General features: G+C 37.8%; 1 protein-coding gene and 1 long non-coding RNA gene across 15 annotated transcripts in view; one reads left to right on the forward strand and one right to left on the reverse strand.

Moving 5' to 3' along the window:
- On the reverse strand, positions 1–23,059 carry LOC116034990. Its single transcript, XR_004101252.1, has 4 exons — positions 22,730–23,059; positions 3,350–3,355; positions 2,216–2,219; positions 1–12 (listed from the first exon to the last, which is right to left on the reverse strand). It is a non-coding gene; the product is annotated as an uncharacterized LOC116034990 (long non-coding RNA).
- Positions 13,990–24,011, forward strand: part of znf618 (zinc finger protein 618) — a 44,174-nt gene continuing 34,152 nt past the window's right edge. For all 14 annotated transcript variants that reach the window (XM_031277835.2, XM_035991905.1, XM_035991906.1 and 11 more), the window contains exon 1: positions 13,990–14,299. The gene's annotated coding sequence lies outside the window, so the exon portion shown is untranslated. The remainder of the gene's footprint in view (positions 14,300–24,011) is intronic.

Consider the following 24,011-nt stretch of genomic DNA (forward strand, 5'->3'; position numbering starts at 1 on the left):
CTACAAAGGAAACTTGGATTTCTATGGCCAGTACACATTCAAATAATCTACTGACCTTAATTATAAAAGACTTATATATATATATACCACAGTATAAAAACACAAGTTAATTCCCTGCATATTAACAATGTAATGTAGTCAAGTGTAAAAGTACTCTTTATGCAGAATGGCTCCTTTCAGAGTTTTGCAATAATATGTATACATATTACAATCCTGGATTATAATTACTGATGCCTTAATGTGTAATCAGCAGTTTTAAGTGCTTCACAGTACATGCAGGTGGGTAGTTCAATCTAAGGACACATTGATTTCTATAAAATTATCATATGTTTTCTATGTAAAATCCATTTCTGCAAAGTAACAACTGACTATATGGCTGTCAAATAAATGTAGCAAGGTAAAAAGTACAATATCTCCCTCTGAAATGTAGTAGAGTATAAATGTAAGGTACTAAGTAGCACAAAATGGAAATACTCACAGTACTGTACTACATAATACTATACGTACAAAGTAGTAGTAAATATACTGCTTTATACTACTAATTTTCCACAACTGGTCTGGTATGACCTTGTGGCTAATACTAGATAACGTTAGCTAGTATTAGCAAACTGACTGAGTCAGTTGCTGACTCAATTTTCTTTTGGAGTTTTCCATCCTGCACTTAACTGTATTGTTTTATTATCAGCATTCTCATCAACCTAATTTTCGCTCTTATAAACCCATTGCTCGCTACCTGACTATAGCACCAAACAACAAAGTTAGTGATGATGAACATAGCGGACCATTCAGCAGCTCAAGAGGCAGATATTTTTCTGAGGAGTTAGGGGAGAGCAAAACAGAGCTAAAATGAGAGTAAATATTGGCTTGCGACCATACAATGTGTATGCTACTGGCCATAGAAATCCAAGTTTCCTTTGTAGCATTAATTCTAAGCTGTGTACTCATGAAGTCACCTTATTTATCCTTTTCTTTCTCTACCACCTGTGTGGCTTTTCAACCTTGTTATAGGTTACATGATTGACCCTTCAATATACTTGCCTGACCATCCACATTTTATTGAGAGTTGTATATTCAGCTCTTTGAAGCGACTGAAGAGCCTTTTTCATTTTCCATATTCATCAACCTCTGTGTAATCTGCACTCAGGATCAGCTTGGTTTTGTCTCATTTGTCCTGAATGTAGCGTGACAAGCAACTAAAGACAAATGTAGCCAAAGGGAGACTTAATTATTTTAATTTATAAGTAGGTGGAAGGCATTTTACAGTTGTAGTTCTGGCCTATGACAGAACAACATGGAATCTTTCTGTACTTGCCTTTTGTTTCATTCCTCTTCAAATTCAGTCTAATGCCTTGTTTTATTTTCTCATCATCTGAACAGAAACACGACTCCAAAAGAATGCTAATGTTGCTGTGTATCTGCTAGATATGCAAATAGACATTTTCTTTGACAACAAGTTTGCCCTGTTTCCCTAAAAGGTGATAATATGCTAGTGTTGTATTTACAGCTTTGTGTCCCCAAGTGGCCAAAATATTTAGACAAGAGAATCTTGTGAAATAAAGCGTAATTGAATGTACACTTATCCTTTAATTGCCACTTGTAACCACAGTGGCCGCTGTTCAGCAAAGGTTACATAGACTCACTGTAAATATTCCTGCTATCAGGTACAAGGTCATCACAGGCAAGCTATCAATAGATGTCGGCAATGGTGACTCTGGTGATGACAAAATCTGTGTTCTCGGATTTAGAAATAATCAGAAACTAAATATTGTATGATTTTTTTTTTGTTAATTAGCTTCACAACCTATACAGTGATGGCACTCCAACATATAACATTGTCAAAGGTGATACCAGACTGTCAAAGGACTCAGACATGAACTCTTTTGTGGAAGAGCCAAGAGGACGTCTGTGTTGCATCACTGGCAGAATTTAAAGGCCCCAGAGTCTCTTTTTGATGGCCTGTCTCTATTATAAAAGCCTGCTAATGAGCTTCCATTTATAGACTCTTCATTTATGATGTCAATGCTGAGGTCAAGCCAACCCACACACATGCATCTCCATATCTGAGTCTCAAAGGAGCACATTCCTAATGGATAAATGCAATTTACGAATACCTTGAGAAGTCTTGCTTTCCTAATTTATAAGTCCAGTAATTTATGTTACCCAGATGTATACTGTAACAGTTACATAACTGCCTTATATTTGATTAGAAACGAACTGTACTTGACCATGTGGGTTCTTTAGATTGATCTTCAGAAACAGCTGACCAACCATGACCAAACAAGTATGCAGGCCTGCCTCTAAGTGAGGTGAAGTAGCTTTAACAGCAACAAAGGCCACAAAGGGAGGAGGTTGGGGTGGATGGATGGGTCAAAAAAAACACAGGACTTTTACTCAGGAGGCCTTTGTTCATGTCCTGTGTGAAAGCCAACGTTGAGTTATTTTTACTAACTTTCATTACGTAATTTGCGTAGTATGCCATGTATCGTACGTTAACATCATACCACAATTTTTTCCTACACCTAACCAAGAAGTTTTGTTGCCTAATCAGGTTCTGCTGTGTAGGGGCTAGCAGAGGCACACTTGTGTGCTGTACATTCAAAAGATAAGGCATTAAAAATTGTGCATAACCTAGCTTAAAGTATCATACAGACCGTTGGATGTGAACCATGGTTTCTCAAACATCTTTAGACCAGGAACCACTTACTGGGTAGACATTTTCTAAAGCTGTATTATTATCTTTTTTTTTTTTTTTTTTTTTTTTTGGGGCTTTTCCCTTTATTATAGAGTGACAGTGGCTAGACATGAAAGGGGGAGAGAGATGGGGGATAACACGCAACAAAAGGCAGCAGGTCAGATTCGAGCCCGCGGCGCCGCAGGACTCAGCCAACATGGGGCGAATGCTCTTACTGGGTGAGCTAGAGGCCACCCCAAGCTGTATTAATATCTTTACCACTGGCTGCACTTTTTGATGCCACTGAAACATTTTATATTAGAATATTCTTGAAACGACATATGTCCGACTTCCACAGCAGTACACACAAAACCTATTGCAACTTGAATCATGTAACTTTCACTCATAAACATTCAAACAGAGGGTCATTTATTGTACTGTTGTATTTGTCCTCAACTTGATAAGAAGAGCCATCTGTGCTTTTTTGTGAAATGTTCTCACCATCTGTAATTTCTGGCAAGTGTATTCCTCCCTCTGCAGATGGAAAATCTGTATTTCCCTTCATACTTGGGGTGCCTTGTAATCAGATGTCGCGCTAACGTGGCTAGCTGCCTAGTTTTGTTCTCCAGCAAGTTATGACAGATGTTGCATTTAGGTCATTGTCACTGTTTTCAATACACTAAACTCAATTTAACTATGTTAATTTAGCTGGTAATGAATTCAGCAACCCTTAAGAGTATGGAATGGGGAGTCAGTGTTGAGAGCAAAGCAGGGAAACTGCTGTGGGGAGCGTTGTGTAGTGTAAAAGATGGACAAATACAGTTCAGCAATTACCACCAAGGGACGTTTCAAGTGTCAAGCTCTTCTTCAGACGTCATGTACTGTACATCAGGGTACATGGTACTTCAGAACTGTAGTTTTTATCTTTGGCTGTTTGCATATTGAACCATGTTTGTGATAACATCAAGTCTAGCAAAAAGCATTAAATGGTGGTAAAGAAAGTGCTCTGTTTGTTCAGAACAAAACAAATATCTGGTGGAAATAGTAAATGGTAGAAAGAAGGAAATTAGTCCAAGTAACAAAGGGATAAAATCTTTGGCATAACACAAACACAAATTGCAAATAAGATAACACCTCATAACTCACCTAAACGTAATCAAACTGTCCAATGTCTTCATTGGTAAGACCAGAAGGACCTCTAACTGTTCCCTCACTTGCAGTTACAGAGCAAGAGTGAGAAATACTGTCAATGAAGGACATAAAAATATAAAAAAATGTTTTTACCAATGGTAGTTTTAAATAAGACTCCTCAGAAAGTGAGAAACAATTATCCACCAGAGCAAATGCAGATGTCAATGACACAAATAAAAATAAAAAATAAAAAAATAATTTCCAAGAAAATCATCATCATGTTAGCATTGTTTGGGGCCATGTTAGCAGGCTGATATTAGCATTGAGCTCAAAGCCTTTAAGTGCAGCCTCACAGAGCTGCTGACGTGGCTGCAGACTCCTCTCGTTTTCATCCATACGGTCACTTCACTTTAGGATAAGCTTTATTAGCTTAAAATGCTGTTGATGTGAACTTTCTTTCAATCATGATTCAATCAAACTAAGTTAATGAAGCATTGCAAAAGACAGAAGCAAAGGAGAGTGTGCAGAACTGGAGAAGATGAGATGAATTCTAACAGGAAATAGTGTTGTGTTTGAGCCTCTCTCAACTTTTAAAATCAAACTTATGATTTCAGTGTGAGTTACATGACATTCTCATGAATTCAAAGTGTATCGTTGTTGGCAAGGTTAAAAAGACCACATAAACAATCAGTTTTTATAATTACCGAGCTAATTCAAATTCAATTATCAGAGTGTTATAATACATAAGTAATACCTATTTAGTTGCTTACTAATTTTTCTAAAATCACTGGATGCCTGTTTAAAATAGCTTTTTGATGATTTCCACTTTGGGCCAAGTTCAAATATATATGAAGAAAAAAAAAGAATATAAATACATTGAATGCAGCCTTTTATATTTTCAGTTCCTGATGATTTTAGGCTGTGGCCTTGACTCAACCGTGACCAAAAACAACATCCAAGTGCAGAAAGTGGAAAACTATAATTAGCTTTGGATAGGGCACTGCTGTAATCAGATACATTCTTGCCATTGTGGGCAGCAGAGGTTTACTGCACAATCATTGTTATTCTTAGCTTCTTCTTTGACTTTTCATACATATGAAAGCATAGCAGGTTCAGTCAGTTCATTCTACCCATATATATAATCATCATATCATAACTATAATTACATTACTCACTTTCCCTAATCAGTTGTTCACGATGTAAGTGTAGAGATGGCATTAAAGCAATTATGGGCTTCTTTGCTATGAACAAAACAGCCAGGAGCCTCTGATTGCCTGCAGGTTGAAAAGGTTGAAAAGAACATTTGTCTCAAAAAAGGCAAAGTGCTACTCGTAAATTGCAGGAAGCAGTTTTTGTTAAGTAAAACAGGTTAAAAGTTACACTTACATGGTTATACATACGTTAGTCTAGCATTGCCAGACATTCCTCCACAGCGCTGCGGAGGAGGGTCTGGCTAGTTCACACAGCATTCCGGGATGGGAAAAAATCATGATCTGGTTAATTAGCATTTCTTTAAACCAATCACAATTGACATGGGCAGCGCTAAGTGCCGGACGGAGCCACGGTGCCTCTGCAAAATAGCCTCGGGAAGGAACTTGTTTGGGTGGAATGTGTACGTTCAAACGCTATTTTAGTCTTGCAACAGAAAACGAAAGATTGGACAGATAGTCTAGCTAGCTGTCTCGATTTACCCTGCAGAGATCTGCGGAGCAGTTAACCATAGTCCTCAAAAATCGACCGGAGTTTTAGAATGCCAACACAAAGAAAGCAGAAGGTGATGGACATCTGGCCGAAAATGAGGGACATCTGGCGGAATTTCCGGCGCTACCTGAACAATACCGCAAATGAAATGTCGCCGATATAGACTATACAAATATATATACACAATCAGGTAACAAATGCAATTTGAAAGTATACTGTATAAAGGTAAGTGTATTACTTGTGTGGTGTTCATTTTTATATAATGTAGACAGATTACTTCTATCCAACGCATAATCACTAATATAAGTTTACTGTTTTCAAATATAAATGAAACATTGTCATTTACTCCTAAAAGTATGCTTATCTCTTTTTTTTGCATGTTTAAGAAAGCCACTTACCAAAGTAACGTGACCTGTGTAACATGACGTAATGTGCAAACAAGACAAGACAGCTTTGGAGCTATAAATACTGGAAGGTGAAAGCTAGGCTAACTGTTTACCATTCAGTCTTAACATTACACTTGATGACAACTAAGCAAACTCGAGCCACTGAAGACCTTGAGATGCTGTTGAAAACTCTTTAATGGACCTTGAGTCTTGAGATTTTTTGCTGTTTCTTTATTTTGTGAAGCTACACACATCTAAAAACTACTGCATATCTGTATACTGGTCACAGTTACAATATGTAATATTTCTGCATTAAAAGGTCTAAACTACTACTAAACTAAACTAAACTATACCTATGTTATATATTTTGTTGAGTTGTGTACTTACACTATCCTAAATGTTTCCAACAACGTTCAAATCTATTATTTTATTTTAATGACACGGGACATTTCATTTAGTCACCTGTCAGTGGCGTCATAAAACCTTTGACTCCTCTGGTTCCTCTAACTTCCGTCAAAACACGGGAACCCAGATGATAAGTTTGAGAGTAATTCTAAATCATACAATATAACAGAAAGAATACTACTCAGTAACCGTAATACAGCTTGCTTTCTGCCACACAGCATCATTTTGTCATTGATTACATTCCACTTACAACGGATTTATTATTTATTGATACATTTCAATATCGATTGATCCAGCATAACGTTATGTGCTACATTGACAAGTAACGTTAGCTCATGCTAATGCTCGGGGGGAACGTTATAAGGTTACAACATCATTCAACACATTCATGAAGTTATTTTAAGTATAATTGTTTTGATCAAGGTAAAGTTAATGTTAAACAGCACTGGGCTAACCCACAATTATGTTCACCAGCTAGCGTTAACGTTAGCTGCATAGATAGAAGACAAATCTAATGCTAATACTCGGCGGCCAGCCCCAGCCGCAAAATAACGTAAGTCTCTCAGCGGTGTTGAGTAACGTTACATCACACCCTTTTCCCCCCGGTGCTGAAAACATCCAAAAAGTGACACTGACGTGAAATCTATTGTGATATTGTGGTTTAGCTGCTGGCTAATGTTAGCTTGCTTGCTCGCTAACTGGTCAACTAGCTAGCTAGCTAGCTACCAATACAAATTGAATCAAGAAAACGTAATTGTGTGGGGGAAACTGCAGCTATTTTATCAGAATGACATTACTAAACGTAACGTGGATAAAACTGTAATGGATAAACCCATACGTGAACAGTATATATATATATATATATATATATATATATATATATATATATATATATATATATATATATATATATATATATATATATTGAATAGTAGGGTGACCAGACGTCCCGGTGTTGCACCGAAATCTGTGACCCGTCGTGATCTGTGTCCCTCCTGTTAAAAGCGTAGCGCCCCCTTCCGTGGTTAAGGTTAGGGACAGGGGTTTGGTTCAGGTTGAGGTAGCGGGACACCGATCTCGATGGGTCACAGATTTCGGTGTAACACCGGTTTGACCGGGACAGTCCCGATTCTGAGTTGCGTGTCCGGAGTCCCCGACAAAAGCCTGTCGGGACGCTAAAATGTCCCGGTCTACACCAACCACTATGAAATTGTCCCGGTTGTCAGCGATTACATCATTACAACCCGATCATTAACTAAACCAATGTAGAAAGACTAATAAAGCGTCCAGTGTATGATTTTAACAATGTGTGTGTGTGTCAGTCAATCGTAGCGGTCTGCATAATCTGTGCAGCCAGTGTTACAATGTATATTTGTAAACATTGTCGCAATGCCTCTTCTTATCTGTTTATCTGTTATCTTATTCGTTTTAACCAGTCCCTCCAGGTCCGCTGGAAAGTCAGCGGATGAGTGCTGGGTGGAAATGTTCGCGTATTTCATAAGCAGGGAGATTCCGTTCAAAAATGTAGGTCTCCTTTGTCAGTTCGGCATGTGTCTACTGGGCACAAATGTTCCCGTTGAGTGGATATTTTCGCTCATGAACAACACATGGACTGACGAGAGGAACCATATGACCATTCCCACCTTAAAGGCACTACTCGTCACACGGGCCAATTCTGCTGACACCTGTGTGCAATTTCACAGTAGGCTTTCAGCCACCAAATTGATTCTTGAGCAAATTCACTCCTATAACAAATACTGTATACGGAATGAATGTTTCCAATAGGGAAGCTATCTGCTCTATCAAATGAGATTACATTTGTGTGTGTGTTGTTGGTTAGAATGACACTGGTCACACTTTATCGTAAGGGTACATGGATTATCATGAATTCATGCATGAAATAATTGATGTAGGAATAGGCGTGTTCATAGTCTGTCATTCTTGACCTCATACATGAACAACACAACTAAAGCATTAGGTACGTGGGCACATCATTATGAATTATTAAGCATGATCATGATTATTTATTTTTCTGCAAAAAAATGTGGTCATCACTGCGCAAATTCTAATTTGAACACAACTTGTGCATAATGATGTACCCACCTTACCTAATGCTTTAGTTGATGTGTTGTTCATGCATGAGGTCATGAATGAGAGGCTATGAACTCATGTCAATTCCTGATGATTCATAAGATATAAAGGAATGAAGTAACAAATCATGAATTAATTCATGCATGAATTCATAATTCATGCATGAATTCATAATTCATGTACCCTTACCGTAAAGTGTTACCATAACTTTAGTTCAAGCCTGTGGCAGCAGTTCCAAATAATTTGTTTTCACGAAGTTTTTCACAAGTTCAGTGGGTGCATTTTCCAAAAGAATGCTTTAATTCTGAAAAATAAAGTTGGTCCTACACGAGACTCACTCAGTGTCTTTTAATATTATTTCTTAGATATGTAGGCTACATACCAAGAAAATTCATGAATACCTCATTATGTTGTGAGCAGTAGGCCTACATGTGCTGTTGGCAAAATTGTGTCTAATCTGTCTGTGTCTATGTCTGACCTGGGCTGGCACATGTTCACGTTAAAAAGCATGTGCGTGCACGCGCACTACGGTCACGCGCAAAGTGTCACGGTTTTAGTTCTGGGAAATCTGGTCACCCTATTGAATAGGTTTCTTGATCCTAAATAACACACTTAAAATGGGTGCAGGAGGCCTTTGATTGGCCTTTGACAAGAACCTGCAATTACCAGAGGCAACGTAAGGAACAACAGCCAGGATTCCTTCCTGCTTTTACTTGTCTGTGGTCAGCCAACAACTACTGTTTTCTTCTATGCATATTAGGTAAAGGATGAACTTTTGTGCTGTAATAGCTGGTTATACTGAGGTACTTGGTATTTTAACTGTCAACAGAGATTGGTCAGAGTTTGTATTGTTCTGTTTACTGATCATGCTGTGTTATGTAACTGTTGTCTAAATTAACACTGTTATCATTAAAGGCTGTTGAGAACTTGTATAATACTGCTGTAATTGCTTACTTGTGTGGTTTGTGTGTTTTCATGTTTTGTTCATAAATGAGTGCACAAATGCATTGCCATTACATGTTCCAAACTGTGTCTGAAATGATTGCCATTGCCAGAATGGGAGTTGGAGGTAAACCATCTAAAAAAAACAACCTCTGAATGTATTGAATTAAATAGGTTTTATTGCTTCCACTTTTCATTTGTTACTGTAAGATTGAGTGATTTCTCCTTTGAAAGCTGGCATAGTCTCTCTTTAAAAGTCTGCCAGAGCTGTGAATGCTGCTTTGGATAAATTGAGATTAAGAGAATAGTGTAATGTAAATTTGACAACACACACACACACACACACACACACACACACACACACACACACACACACACACACACACACACACACGTACGTATAGTACATGCAATATTTGAAATGTACATTTTCATTCAAGTATTTGATTGTGGAGCAGTACCACTTTATATAGTACACAAAGGTAAATGAAAATAATTAAAAAATAGTCAACTTTAGACAAACAATTACAGTTTTGTGCTAAAAATAGCAGGAACAACTTATTCTATGGTATAGCCTATTTCTGCAATTCTTTCCGTGGCAAAAAAAAACATCTTCACTATAAGTTGTTGTTCTCTTCTGTTGGTTATTTTGTCAAATTTCAGAAGACCTAGATTTTAGTAACATCAGTGTGGGGGAACAGTGTCCTAAAGCCGAGCTCTTGAGCATGCAGCAACGGTCTGGCGGCTCTCAAGCCGAAGTAGGCTAGGTCACTGAGAAAAAAATAGCATCCTTGTTGTCAGCCCCACTCACCTGTTGGTTCTTCTGCCACTTGAAGGAATACAGTATTTCTCAAAAAGTAGGCTGAGAGTAGGTCAGGCCAACCTTGAGCTGTGAAACATGATAGAGGAAAGATATAGTGTGTTTTGTAATATTGAGGACACTGTGGTTGCTATTTCATCCCAAATCTATGAGCTATCACATGTATTAGCAGGAGTCAGAACACATATGTTCTCGGCTGCTGTTGTCATCGCTGTGGATGAAGTGGAAAACCTCTTAAAGCATCATGGAGTGATTCAAAACACAGCTGAGATTTTGACCAGACAGAAATAGTGAGCTACTGAACTAGGTTCAGACTTGAACCACTTCCTCTCCACAAACGGCACCATCACCATGATAGCCTTCCATCATCTCAAGCATATCTCACAAATTCAATGTTTTTTTTTTTTATCATAGTCAGACCTGAAAACACTCTAAACCTTTGTCACCAGCAGAATAACATCAATGTCTTTAAAAAAAAGAATCTCTCTATGAAAGTCATGTAATGGCGTCAGCTCCACTGGCTACCTGTCCATTATATAACTTACGTGAGTTTGATTTTGCTCCTGTTCTGACAATATAGCATTTAATGGTCTAGCCCCAGAATATACTGCAATCTGAGTTTAATCCAACGACAGAGCATGTAATGCTTTTGTGCCTTAACAGCCTGCTTTCTGATCTGAGATTTGCACCTACACCATTTCCTTTTAAGAATGAAATCAAGACATTTTGTGTAGCTTTATAATTAGTTGTGTGTACTGTCTGGATACATGTTTTCAACAGTTTGTATGCTCTCTCTCTCTCTCTCTCTCTCTCTCTGTATGCTCATATGAGATTGTGCTTTACAAATAAACTTGAAACTTGAAACAAAGCATTATAATTATTACCCACAAATGATTTGAAATTATTTAGCCCAGTGGCATTGAACACACTCTCAAAGGTAAGTGTTATCTTTCCTCAGTGTCTTAGAAACATTGTTGCGTACCGTTGAGGTGAACTGATCAATACAATGATACAGTCAACAAGGGATTATGCTTTCCCTGAAAAATCTGGACTCTCCTTAAGCAATATTAGGATAATATTGCCATCTGCACCTTAGCTATTCTGATGTTTACTTAACATTCCCAGCTGAAATCACCACAATACTTGTTTGCAAAGTCCAAGCAGCAGAGGGAGAAAGAGAGCAAAAAGTGAGCAGGTTCTAATGTACAGATGGTACAGATGCAGTATACTTACTGGCCACTATAGGAGCAAGTGAAGTGACTATTTATTGGTGTGTTGGTGCTCTCTGCTGGACAGAAATGATAAATACAGCAAGAGACAGGAAGTAGGGTTCATCTGGTGTAAAAGTCTAAATAAAAGATCATGAACACTTCATTGTGATATGTGATAAATCACACCAGCCACAATTACTAATTTACATGTGGGAAATAATTAGCATGCACAGCAACTCTGTGTAACTGATGAAAACTATACCATCCACAGAGAATAACAGAGAATAACAGATTGTGCAGTCATGTTTCGGGGATTGTTGAGAAACAGGAAATTGTGGAAGTTTTTTTTAATTTTTTATTTAACAGAGGCACCTTTTCCTTGACAGCAATGATCACTCTTAGTCTATGCTGATTGATCTCCATGCGTTTTTTTCATCTAGACAAACAATTGCAATTTTCCTCATTCTTCTGCTGCTGCTCATACTCTGTAAAGTTGAACAAGGGCTGCGATTTAACAGCAATTTCAAGAGTACCAACAAAACATTGTTGTTGTTTTTTAAGTCATTGCAGTGTAACTGTGGTGTCATATTTAGGGTTGTTGTCTTTCTTGAAGAAAAATCTCCAAAGTTGCAGACTGCAACTGTACTGTAAGCTTTCCTCCAGGATTTCTCTGTATTTTGCTGCATTCATTTGACCCCTCCCCACACACCCTCACAAGCCCTCCAGGGCCTGCTGCAAAGAAGAATCAGCATGATGCTGACTCCACCAGGGTTTATTGTAGGGATGTTGTGTTTCTGCTGATGTGCAGAGTGTTTAGTATGAAGTGTGATGCCCCCAAAAACATATGTGATCTCATTAGACTAGTCCAGTGTTTCCACTTTGTTTCAGAGTCTCTCATGTGCCCTCTGGAAAACTTCATCAACATCATACGTTTTTTTTTTCCTCAAAACTTTCTATTTGCCACCCTGTGAAGCACATCTGCAGCTCCTTCAGAGTTGCTGTAGGCCTTTTGGTGCTCTCCCTCAGTGCCCTTCACGTAGGGATACTCAGTTTTTAACAAGGCACATTTGCAGTTATGGCATTTTCATGCACATATTCTTGCATCTTTCCCCTTATTAGTTATTTTCAATAACTTTGTCATAATGTTGTTTGGATTGTTTCTTCATGGTACAGTTTTTTTTTGCCAGGAAATTGACTTTAAATTGACCTTTCCACATACAGGTGTGTTAAACCTAAAGACTTATTACACCTTCAATGTTTTATGTCACTTTTAAAACCAAGTGCATAATAAAGCAGTGAAATACGAATGCAACCAAATATTAAGTGTTATTGTATATGAAATTTGTTGTGCAGGTTCTATTTCACTTGACATTAGAGTCAAGATTGCTTTTTCTGTCATGAATGTCAAAACTTTCCAAGAAACCCTGCATATTACCACAAAACAAGAAGGTGCAAGATTAAAAAACAGCTATTTATGTCATGAGTGTAAACATAATTATAATCACTGTTATTTAATAAAAAATAACAAAACCTTGATAGTAAAAGATGAAATAATACTGAATTCATGTATTAGACAACGCAGTTTGTAGATTTAAGTAAATTATTGTGGCTTTAACTTATCGTGGACTTTACTAATTTTCTAATAATTATAATCCATAATTACTTACTCACTAACTAATTACAAATACATCAATCCCTAATTGATTATAATTAGCCTTTTTGTCTTTTATGTTATGCAGGCTAATGCTGTTTCTGCTCATGGGAACTGTTGCCATATTGCATCTGAGATTTTATAATAGTACATCATATATTATTTTATTATTATTGTTATCATCATCATCATCATCATCATTATTGTTGTTGTTATTATTATTATTAGTTTGCATGTTAATATTATTGTCTAGTCTAAATAATTCAACCCACATTTACAGCCTATACCTGCACAATTAATTTATTAGAAATGCTAAATATGATTTGTTCACAAGCCAAAGCTGTTTCTTTAAACATCCTGGCATACATAAAAACTTTCTCTAGAAACAAAAACTAAACAATTTCAAAAGAAGAAGAAAAAAATGCTAATTCTCAGAGTAGGGTTTTGAAATGAAAATGTGTTGGCCAACCAAAACCTTGCTCTTGACAGGTATTAAAACAAACTATGTGGAGACTTCTGCAGTTAACTGCACTAACATGAGTGGATTTGTTGTCACTCTTTTTGACTAAAGTCTGGTAAGAGTTTTTTTGGTTTAATTGCGAACCTAAGCAACGTAAACAGATTTGGAACAAACGGTTCACAGAGGGTTGCTATTGTCCTTTTTATTTATTTCATTAGTTAGCAACAAGGAAAACATTTCGAAAACAACTATGACAGTATGTAACAAAGTCAAGAGGTTATGGTAGTTTAACACATAAGTTGTCCATCAGCTAAATATGCTTAATCATTGACCTAATCAGAATCTATCTGATCAAAATAGCCACCTGTGTCAGTATTGTATGGTGTAGCTGCAGGAAGTAAGAGCCTGCTATTATTCTCAGTTCACATGAGATTTTTTTCCTCTGCGTAATTTCCAGTCTCTTTTTCCCTGTGTGACTTCATAGTCGGCCAACCATTTTTTCTGTCTTCTTTCCAGACTTTTTTCCTTTTTCTTTCTTTTTTTTCATGTAGGATATACAGGCCGGCGCTTCAATTTCGGAATCTTGCACGGACTGAAGTAAACCTCGGCAAATTCATGATTCATTAACGTTACGCCATTACTCTTTTCTAAAATGTAACGTAGCGTGTCGCGGAGGAAAAAAAACGCTCTAGTGGAAATTTGTACCATTTGGAATTTCTCATAACTAATTCACAATTTTTTTGAGGAAGCAGTTGTGCAGTCATCACTGGTCGGGGAGGGAACATTTCTGGAGCGGGAGCTGTTTCGCATGAGCTGCATCGTTTTTGGAGGTATGTCAGCTAGACCGCTGTGTTTTCTTTTTTCTGATTTAGAAATCCTAAATTTGAGAAATTTCACTAGCAAGTTTCAGTCCCATCTACTTAACAAACGATACCTAGCAGTCTTTTCGCACTAATGCCAGTTGAACCAGGTGCAGGCTTTGAAGCCACCCGAAATAGTCATAATCTGTTGATGTTTTCTGACTGCTTTTTCGTAATTAAGTTTCCGTGTGACTGCTGACTAGTCGTCTATGCACCTAGTTTGTTCACAAATACACCACATAATTGTTAAAATACTGTGCATATCCCGATGGAGCAAGGGGACCAGGCGATAGTGGCAACATGAAGGACGATGAGGGGAGGAACAATCTGAAACACAAAAACCTCCTGCAGCCATGTTTTGTGAATTTTCCTGCAAATTTGAGCAGAGCTTCGGACTTTCTCCTCTGAACTCACACAACACAAACGCTACTTTTGGCTGTATTTGACGACTTGGTATTCATTAAAGACCGACAAGAAAAAAATACCAAAGTGCCGTCATGCCAAAATACATTTCGAATTTTATTTTTAGGAAGACGGATGATTTTAAATCTGGGTGTGATTGGCGCCACCTGTAGGCAGTCATTTTGAGAAATTAAAAAATTGTAATGAGACTACTTTTTGAGACTTGTTTATTCGATTGGATGTTAGTTTGTGCGAATGGAAACACACTTCATAATGCTGCTTGAAATTAATAAACGTCATCTGTAAATGATTGCCACAAATTAAAATTAAAAGCATAATTTTCTATTTATGCTAATCGATGTGAAATGACATTTTAAATACTTAATTTAAAGCAAGGTACAGGTTCATGATTTTATTCATGATACATTCCTTGAGTTGAATTATTCTGCGTAAGGTTTAACGTTAAGCATTCACAGTCAGTTCAACAGTTTGTCAGCCTGTGAGATAACAGAAAAAAACAAATCTGCTAAATCCACGCTGAATCTTTTCAGTCTAACATACACGTTAACTGTGATTTTCAGTTTCTTTTGTGTATGCATGAATGTGTATTTTTGTGCTATGGTGGGTATACATATATAATTAACTACTTAAACATGGAACAATTTGGACTTTTAGTTCTAGAGATTGGAAATGTGTGAGTGGAAAATAACTATCCAAAGTCAACTGAACAGCATTGGAAAAGAAAGACCATGTCAGCATAATTTGAGGGCAGGAAAAACAATCACAACCAGTGGTTCTACTGTTTATATTAATCCTGCAGATGCCAAACAGTTTCCCATCTTGCATGGCTGGCTTTTATTTTAATGTAAGGGAAACTGCGGAGGCCATTTTGCTGCGGGTAATTTTAATGCTGACCTTCAAATCTGTATAATTTTGAAAGAGCTGGTGGAAATTGTATGGTTGGTATGCAAAATCTGAGTGTAAATTCTGACCTTTGCTTGGAAAGTCTAATCAAAATGCAGGAGTTTCAGTTAAAGTACAGAAGTGAAGAGAGACAACCAGTGGCATGGGTTTAATAGGATTGGATCCTTCTGTGAGTGATGGAAATGCTTATATGCAGAATACCTGAAGGACTGATAACAAGTACAGCTCTCAGGAATAATGCAATGAAAAACACCTTAAACCCAGATGTGGTTAATGGGAACTGCATTCTGGGAGTGTTCTCATTTTAAGTAAGGTAACAGGAATGCTGGTCTGTCTGTACTTAAAAGAACAAAAGCTTTGATTCACAGAGAATATTTAGAGCGAATAGTTTGGATGGAGAGGTGAAACTTGTCCCTCTAGGCACTGATCAACACTAGATGGTGAGAGATCATATCACAGCAGGTGGGCTTCAGTGTTTGAAACATAGTTGCTGATCTAATTGTCATTAACTTAGTACAGCGGTTTTGTTTTCCATTTAAAGGGTAAGCGGTGTTACACAAACAGTTTCTGCCTTTGATGTCATGCCAGTTCTCTTTTGTTAATGTACAATTACAGATTCCTGATTTGTGCTTAGATGTGTCTGAACAAACATGCATCCTTTTTAAACATAGTGAACATCTTGTGTTCAGTTATTTTCTTAGTGGCATGTTGGAAAAAGTCTGAAAATGGCTTCACGTAAATTAGTCTCTAGGGAATGGCTTTTCAGGGGTTGGGGCTGCTGCTGCATTAAAAAAATTCTGTGCATTCTGCACATATTTTTCCTGCCTCTTCCTTTGTAAAAATGAACGTTATTGGTTTCATGAATAATGTATAAGGACGTTCAATTGCTGCAGCATTGGAAATTAGGCCTGTTTACATGTTGTAGTTATGTACACAGAAGCTTCTTTTTTCCCCTGACCATTTTCTGAAGGTAGAGCAGAGCCTGAGTAGCTTTTCTGAAAATACAAATTTCCAGCAAAGCAAATCTCATTTCTTTGAGTGAAAAGGGGAGGGGTGAAACTCCCGCAGGTTTAATGAATCCATAAATCACAATAGTGCCAGGTTTGCTGTGCCTGCATCAGTGTGCAGTGCAATTTTGATTTTCATCAAAAATTTAATCTGCCAGCCTACAAGGGTTTAGCAGCAGACCGGATGCCGCCCTGAATTTCTAATTTTAGGAGCCTGATCTTTTAGGATTTATTTTTGTATAATTCAAGTCTGCTTTTCAATATCTCTTGTTATTAAATTTTAATTCGTAGCATTAACATATAGATTGAAAAGGGTTTTATGGGTTTTTTGAGTGTATGCTGATGGAATTTTACTAGACGACACAGTTTCTTTTTCCAGAGCATCCCGTGTGTGCATGCGTGAGGTGGGGTGAAGGGGGGGTTATAAATTTCTCTGCATTATTGCTTTTTGAAATCATTGGTGATACACCATCTTGGAAGACATTTATTACAGAGGACAGAAATGTGCATTTGATTAAAGAAATGGGGAAAGCAAAGCATTTAGTCTATTCAACCATTGCTCCTAGTCACTGACTCGGCTTTGGATAATGCAAACATGCAGTGATTGAAGTGACCCCCACCATCCCCCATTTTAGCTGATTCCTATTTTTAATCCCTCCAGAGTGGAAACATTTTCATGAGCCTTAAACAAATTTGTATTTTATATTTGGAATCTCTATTCCAGTCTACTTAACATGCAGACAATTCAAAGTAAGAAAATCTCTAAGTTAGAAGCACAAGACTTTTGCTTTAACCAAGCACAGTGGTTGATTTACTTCATTATTGTGCAGAGGCAGATACAGTACTGCCCAAATATAGGCCAATTATTTTAAGTACCTCGTCTAAGCGCTGAATTCTGAAGAGGTATGTCCTAGAGATGTTTTCCTTGTATGTCTAACCTCCTTATTCCGTAACCCTAGATACCTAAAGTACATTATTATATATTGTTGTTAATATGCATGCATTGTCATTTTAAAACACAGCTGGGCCAAATCACAAAGAGCAAACTGGTTTAATAAATTGACATAAATCCCAATGGCACCAACCCCTTCTTACTTCAGTGCCTATTAAAATGATAGTATAGATCTTTGATATGCAAATGGGATTGGATGATTTAATTTAACTGTATTTATTTTCCTTTTTGTTTTAGTTGGTTTAGCTTTTGCTTAATTTGTAAAGGAACATCAAGCAAATGTGCATCTGCTTTAGATTTTTGTTCTGCATGGTGCTTCAGGTCACAGCATATCAGGAGCCTCAACTATGAAAGAACAGAAAGCCAGATGGCTAGTTTTGAATTTTGACTTTATTTCAAATATTTGTATTGAGCCAAAGAAAATTCAGATACTCATACAGTATATTGTTATGTCAATGCTCATTTCCATTTATATGAAATAATTATTAAAATATATTCATGTTCATTCACAGATATAAAACAGATGATATAAAAGATAGAGAATTGCATTTTCTGAACGGAACAGTATCAAATAAACAAATTAAAAAAAGTTAAATCAAAATAAATAACAATTGACAAAGAAAGTAATTGTGTAAATAAAAGAGACATCAAATAAGGCAGTCTAGGAAAATTTATTTCCTATCTTTATCTTCCCCCCTTTAGACTTAACTTCTCTTCCTAAACCTTTTCCTGTTTCCTTGTCCCCTACCCTTCTCTCACCCATTAACTCATTAAATGAAATGAAACAGTGTAAAAGTATAGACTACAACAAGCATTTTTACTTTAACTAAAAGACAGTAGGGCTTTTCATATATTCAGGGTATGCATTTAAACTGTTGCACATGGATTATTACAGTGGATGACTAAGGGATTGATCCATTTCAGATATGCATGAGTCTTTGCCATTATTTAATTTGATTACAGATGGCAAGTCAATTGATTTATACCTTATTCATTTTCATGTCCACCAACTGAATCCTGTGGTAGTGTTTGGTGAGCATTGAGGACTTTTGTTAGCATGTTATGATCAAATGGTGCAAATGGTGGTTATAAAAAAGTCACACACTAAAGTATTAAGTAAAAGTATTAGGGCTGAAACGATTCCTCGAATAACTCGAATAATTCGATTACAAAAAATCCTCAAAGCAAAATTCTTTGCCTCGAAGCTTCGTTAAATCAATGTAATTAAGGTTGTACGGCTCACTGTGTTTCCGCACGGAGGATAGTTACTAGCACACACAACAGGATGACGCTTCTGTGGACACAAGACCGTTTATATACTGTCTATGCACAAGACTGACGGCCCAGATTACAAATGAACGAAGACAAAAATAGCGAGGGTCTAAGAAGAGACAGGCGAGAGAAAACGACAGAAAGTTTGGGATCATTTTAAGCTGCAAACATGCTACTACATCATCTGTGTAGAAAACGTCCAGTGTCCTCATCCATTCCACGGAGCGAACCCGACACAAGGTAGCTAACTAACGTCTGCTGCTCTCGTCCACTGCGCTGTTTTACACAGCTAGCCTACAGCATGCTACTCTGCAAATAGCGATGTTTTACCAACAAGCTAAAACGAAAGCTGTCGGTTTGTAGTCTAACTGTTTATTAGTTTGCTACTAATCTTTGGAAACTTAGCTTCTGCCAGAGACAAACCGGCTCCTCCCCCCAGCATGCACGTGAATGACGTCATCATGCCGGTGATGTCTGCATTCTTTATTCTTTCTCCTCACTGTGTATTAGGCTTCTGAAAATGTGTCCCACAGAACAGTGTAGTTGAATAGCCCTGCTGTAAGCTTTGTACAGTCACATTTACCCTCTGGTTAGTGAACAGCTCTTTTGCATATCCAGTGCAAAGAGCCAGAGGCAAGAAGGGGAAGGGGGTGAAAAATATTAACATTTGGGCCACCAAAAATGTACTTGGAATTTGGCAATAAAAAATGTTGCTTTTTCAAAAAAAAAAACAGCAATTTTAGTACACAGCAATAATAAATATTTACTATTGTCGTTTACTAAGTATTTCTTATCTGATTACTCGATTAATCGATGGAATAATCGGTAGAATATTCGATTACTAAAATAATCGATAGCTGCAGCCCTAAAAGGTATACATATTATTAGTTAAAATACAAGTATCAGAAGTAAAAGTGCTTGTTCTGTAGAAAAATGGCTCCTGTGACTGTCTCATCAATGTGTAAGCAGCATTGTACTGTAGTATAAGGGTGTCAAGATTAGGGCTGCACGATATGAGGAAAAGCTGCAATGTGCGATAACATTGTTTAATATTGCGATGACGATATGACTTGCGATAAATATTCAAATGTGAATGTTAGCTATACTGTTCCCATGTCTTAGTGCTTTAATAGGTTCTTTGCGAACCTAAACATTGAATAGCCTATTCCCACTGAATAAAGAAACCAAATAGATAATTTTTGACATGCTTTTATTGAACAAATTACACATAAATGAGGCATTATAACTATAAGAAATTAACGTTCGACGAAAATCTTTTAAGCTGACCTTTGTTGATCTGAAATGAAGACAGATTCGGCAACTGCATGGCCTATTTCTCGCTTAAAATGTTTTCAGAAACACGTTTCGGTGAGACGCCATGACAGTCTGGCTGTGAATTTCCGGAGAAAAAAGAACCACGTGACGCGTTCGTCCAATCAGCTGCCTGTTTTCATTTTCTGTGAAATAATCAGACTGTTAATGGAAACAATACAGAGCAGCGCCGCCTGCTGCTATGGAGACGTATTACGCTTCGCGTCGTCTCAGTGTGTAAACTGTTGTCCCTTATTCATCGTGTCAGGCTGTCTGTTGCGATGTGTTCATCGCGCTAGTTCATATCGACGATGAAAATTCGATGTATCATTCAGCCCTAGTCAAGATTTTGATTTCTAAATCGAAATCGACCGAAATTTAGTCACAATCTCGAATTTTGAATAAAAGGATGGAATCGCCAAGCGGAAAAAAACCATTGGAAAAAAACACATGTGTAGCCTGCTCTGAGGTAGTCCATTTCATGATTGATTCTACCACCACTCCAGTGGAGGCGCTAATGAGCTAGATTACTACACACACAGCAGCAGAAGAAGACCAGCTACACACAACGGAGCATACACTGATCGCACTCAGCTTGAGCGAATCGCTGCCGGCACGAATGAGGTAAAAAAACAGGAGTAAGTCGGTTCATTCTTCCGGTTCAGTGGCACTACTCGGGTTAATTAATCGGCCCTTCGCTCAGTTCGTCAACACTAGTGTTGAAGTGCTGCGAGTCAGTCAACCTTCTCTAATTTAGCTACAGCCAGTCAAAAGATAGCATGGCAACTGCAGATGCAGGAGACCCATCGACAGAACTTGAACCCCCTCCTCTTTCACTGAAGTCGCCGGTGTAGAAGTATTTTGGATTTCCAGTGAGTTATGTTGACAACGTTCATGTTGTCAACAAAAAAGCCACAGTTTGCAAGCTCTGCTATGTTCGTGTACCATATTCTTCCACTGGCAGCACGACTAACATGGCAGTTAATCTGTGTGGTATATGTTCAGCCTAGGGCTGCAGCTATCGATTATTTTAGTAATCGAGTATTCTACCGATTATTCCATTGAGTAATCGGATAAGAAATACTTTGTAAACAGCAATAGTAAATATTTATTATTGCTGTGTACTAAAATTGCTGTTTTTTTGTTTTTTTTGAAAAAGCAACAAATGGCCCCAAATGTTAATATTTTTCACCCCCTTCCCCTTCTTGCCTCTGGCTCTTTGCACTGGATATGCAAACGAGCTGTTCACTAACCAGAGGGTAAATGTGACTGTACAAAGCTTACAGCAGGGCTATTCAACTACACTGTTCTGGGGGACACATCTTAAGAAGCCTAATACACAGTGAGGAGAAAGAATAAAGAATGCAGACATCACCGGCATGATGACGTCATTCACGTGCATGCTGGGGGGAGGAGCCGGTTTGTCTCCGGCAGAAGCTAAGTTTCCAAAGATTAGTAGCAAACTAATAAACAGTTAGACTACAAACCGACAGCTTTTGTTTTAGCTTGTTGGTAAAACATCGCTATTTGCAGAGTAGCATGCTGTAGGCTAGTTGTGTAAAACAGCGCGGTGGACGAGAGCAGCGGACGTTAGTTAGCTACCTTGTGTCGGGTTCGCTCCGTGGAATGGATGAGGACACTGGATGTTTTCTACACAGATGATGTAGTAGCATGTTTGCAGCTTAAAATGATCCCAAACTTTCTGTCATTTTCTCTCGCCTGTCTCTTCTCTTAGACCCTCGCTATTTTCGTCTTCGTTCATTTGTAATCTGGGCCGTCAGTCTTGTGCATAGACAGTATATAAACGTCTTGTGTCCACAGAAGCATCATCCTGTTGTGTGCACTAGTAATTATCCTCTGTGCGGAAACACAGTGAGCCGTACAACCTTAATTACATTGATTTAACGACGCTTCGAGGCAAAGAATTTTACTTCGAGGATTTTTTGTAATCGAATTATTCGAGTTATTCGAGGAGTCGTTTCAGCCCTAGTTCAGCCGTTCGGAAATAGTTTGTTAAGACACTTAATTGTTCAGAGAAGACTATGGACATGGCCGTTTTATTGTTTTTTGTTTGTTTTGTTGTGAACTTGAATGTCATCTTCTGTGAAGAAGACTGCAGTTACAAAAGAGAAACTAGATGGCAGGCTATAGATATAACTTATTGTTACATTATGTTAATAAATGTTTTAAATTTGACAATGTAGTGTGGTACATTGTGAACAAAGGTCAGATATTATATTGCATAAAAGTCTAGTCTAAAAATGGCATAGCAACCTGTGCTTTAAAAAAAAAAAATGTAAAAATCGAGAATTGAATCGAAACTGTAATCGAATCGAGGATTTGGAGAATCGTGACAGCCCTACTGTAGTAGCTAGTCAGTGTGTAGCTAATTTTAACCTAGGAACCTTAACTTGAACCTAGGGGTTAATAACAGATGTGTACCCACTCGATCGTTCTCTGGGACATGTTTTCATGCTAATTGAATGTGTTTGTAGCTTGAAACAAGCTAGCGCGGACCGCTGATTAGCTTACAACTAGGGCTGGTCCGAATACCATTGTTTGAGCTTCGAAGCTTCGGTAGTAATGAGCATCGAATATTCGAAGCTTCGGAGAGAGGGGGCTGAACATATTTTCTCTAAAGGCAGGAAACTCTGTGTCTGTCTGTTTGCATTTTGATTATTTTGAGAACCTTTCGTCCAAACGACTTCACAAGGGAGTGCAGTGTCGTATTTGGTGCAATATAGATAGACAGGCCAGACGCGTTCAGAATTAATAAACTTTTAACTAACTACAGAACAGCGCGAGCAGGAAGCGGCACGCCTCACGCGAGCAGGGCTTATATGCCCCGAGAACGGAGACTTCACTAATGATATAAAACACACACACACACACACACACAGATCTGTTAACTTAAGAAAAGCTACGTTTTTACTGTTCGTCATTAACTGCCGTAGCCTATTCGCAAGTCACGTTATTTTCCATGAAAATTAAGTGCACATTTTTATCACGTGTAAATGGCGGATAAAAGCAGCTCGGTCTACTTACAGAACTCAGGTGATTTCTCAAGCTTGATGTGCTGTTGTGGTAGGCCAGTTTCAAATTGCATATTTGACACTCTGCCTTTGTCTTGTCCTCACTTAATTTAAAGTTCTCCCACGCAGATGAAGTCTTTGGCATTTTTGTCATCTTTTCGCTGAATCGTGACGGTAATGATGTTCAACTCATGGGCGTTTTAAATGGGGCATGTGACGTGACGTCGCAGTAAAATCTCAAAGTCTCCTATATTTCGCAGTAGATTAATTTAGATTGATAATAACAGGTAAAAAGGATAATACATTTTGTTTCTATTATTTTATTTTCCACAATGTCAAAGCAACGCAGCTTAACCCAAAATACAAGCACTGGCATGCACTTCTGTCCATGCAAACTGTGCTGTTCTGCGCTCTAGCCAGAGAATACTCCCGTTGCAGGAACACTTTAGTAGTCCAAGAAGAAGCAAATATACAGTGAGGAAAATAAGTATTTGAACACCCTGCTATTTTGCAAGTTCTCCCACTTAGAAATCATGGAGGGGTCTGAAATTGTCATCGTAGGTGCATGTCCACTGTGAGAGACATAATCTAAAAAAAAAATCCATAAATCACAATGTATGATTTTTTTTTAACTATTTGTATGATACAGCTGCAAATAAGTATTTGAACACCTGAGAAAATCAATGTTAATATTTGGTACAGTAGCCTTTGTTTACAATTACAGAGGTCAAACGTTTCCTGTAGTTTTTCACCAGGTTTGCACACACTGCAGGAGGGATTTT

The sequence above is a fragment of the Sander lucioperca genome, chromosome 14 (assembly GCF_008315115.2).
Source record: "Sander lucioperca isolate FBNREF2018 chromosome 14, SLUC_FBN_1.2, whole genome shotgun sequence".
Classification (NCBI taxonomy): domain Eukaryota; kingdom Metazoa; phylum Chordata; class Actinopteri; order Perciformes; family Percidae; genus Sander; species Sander lucioperca.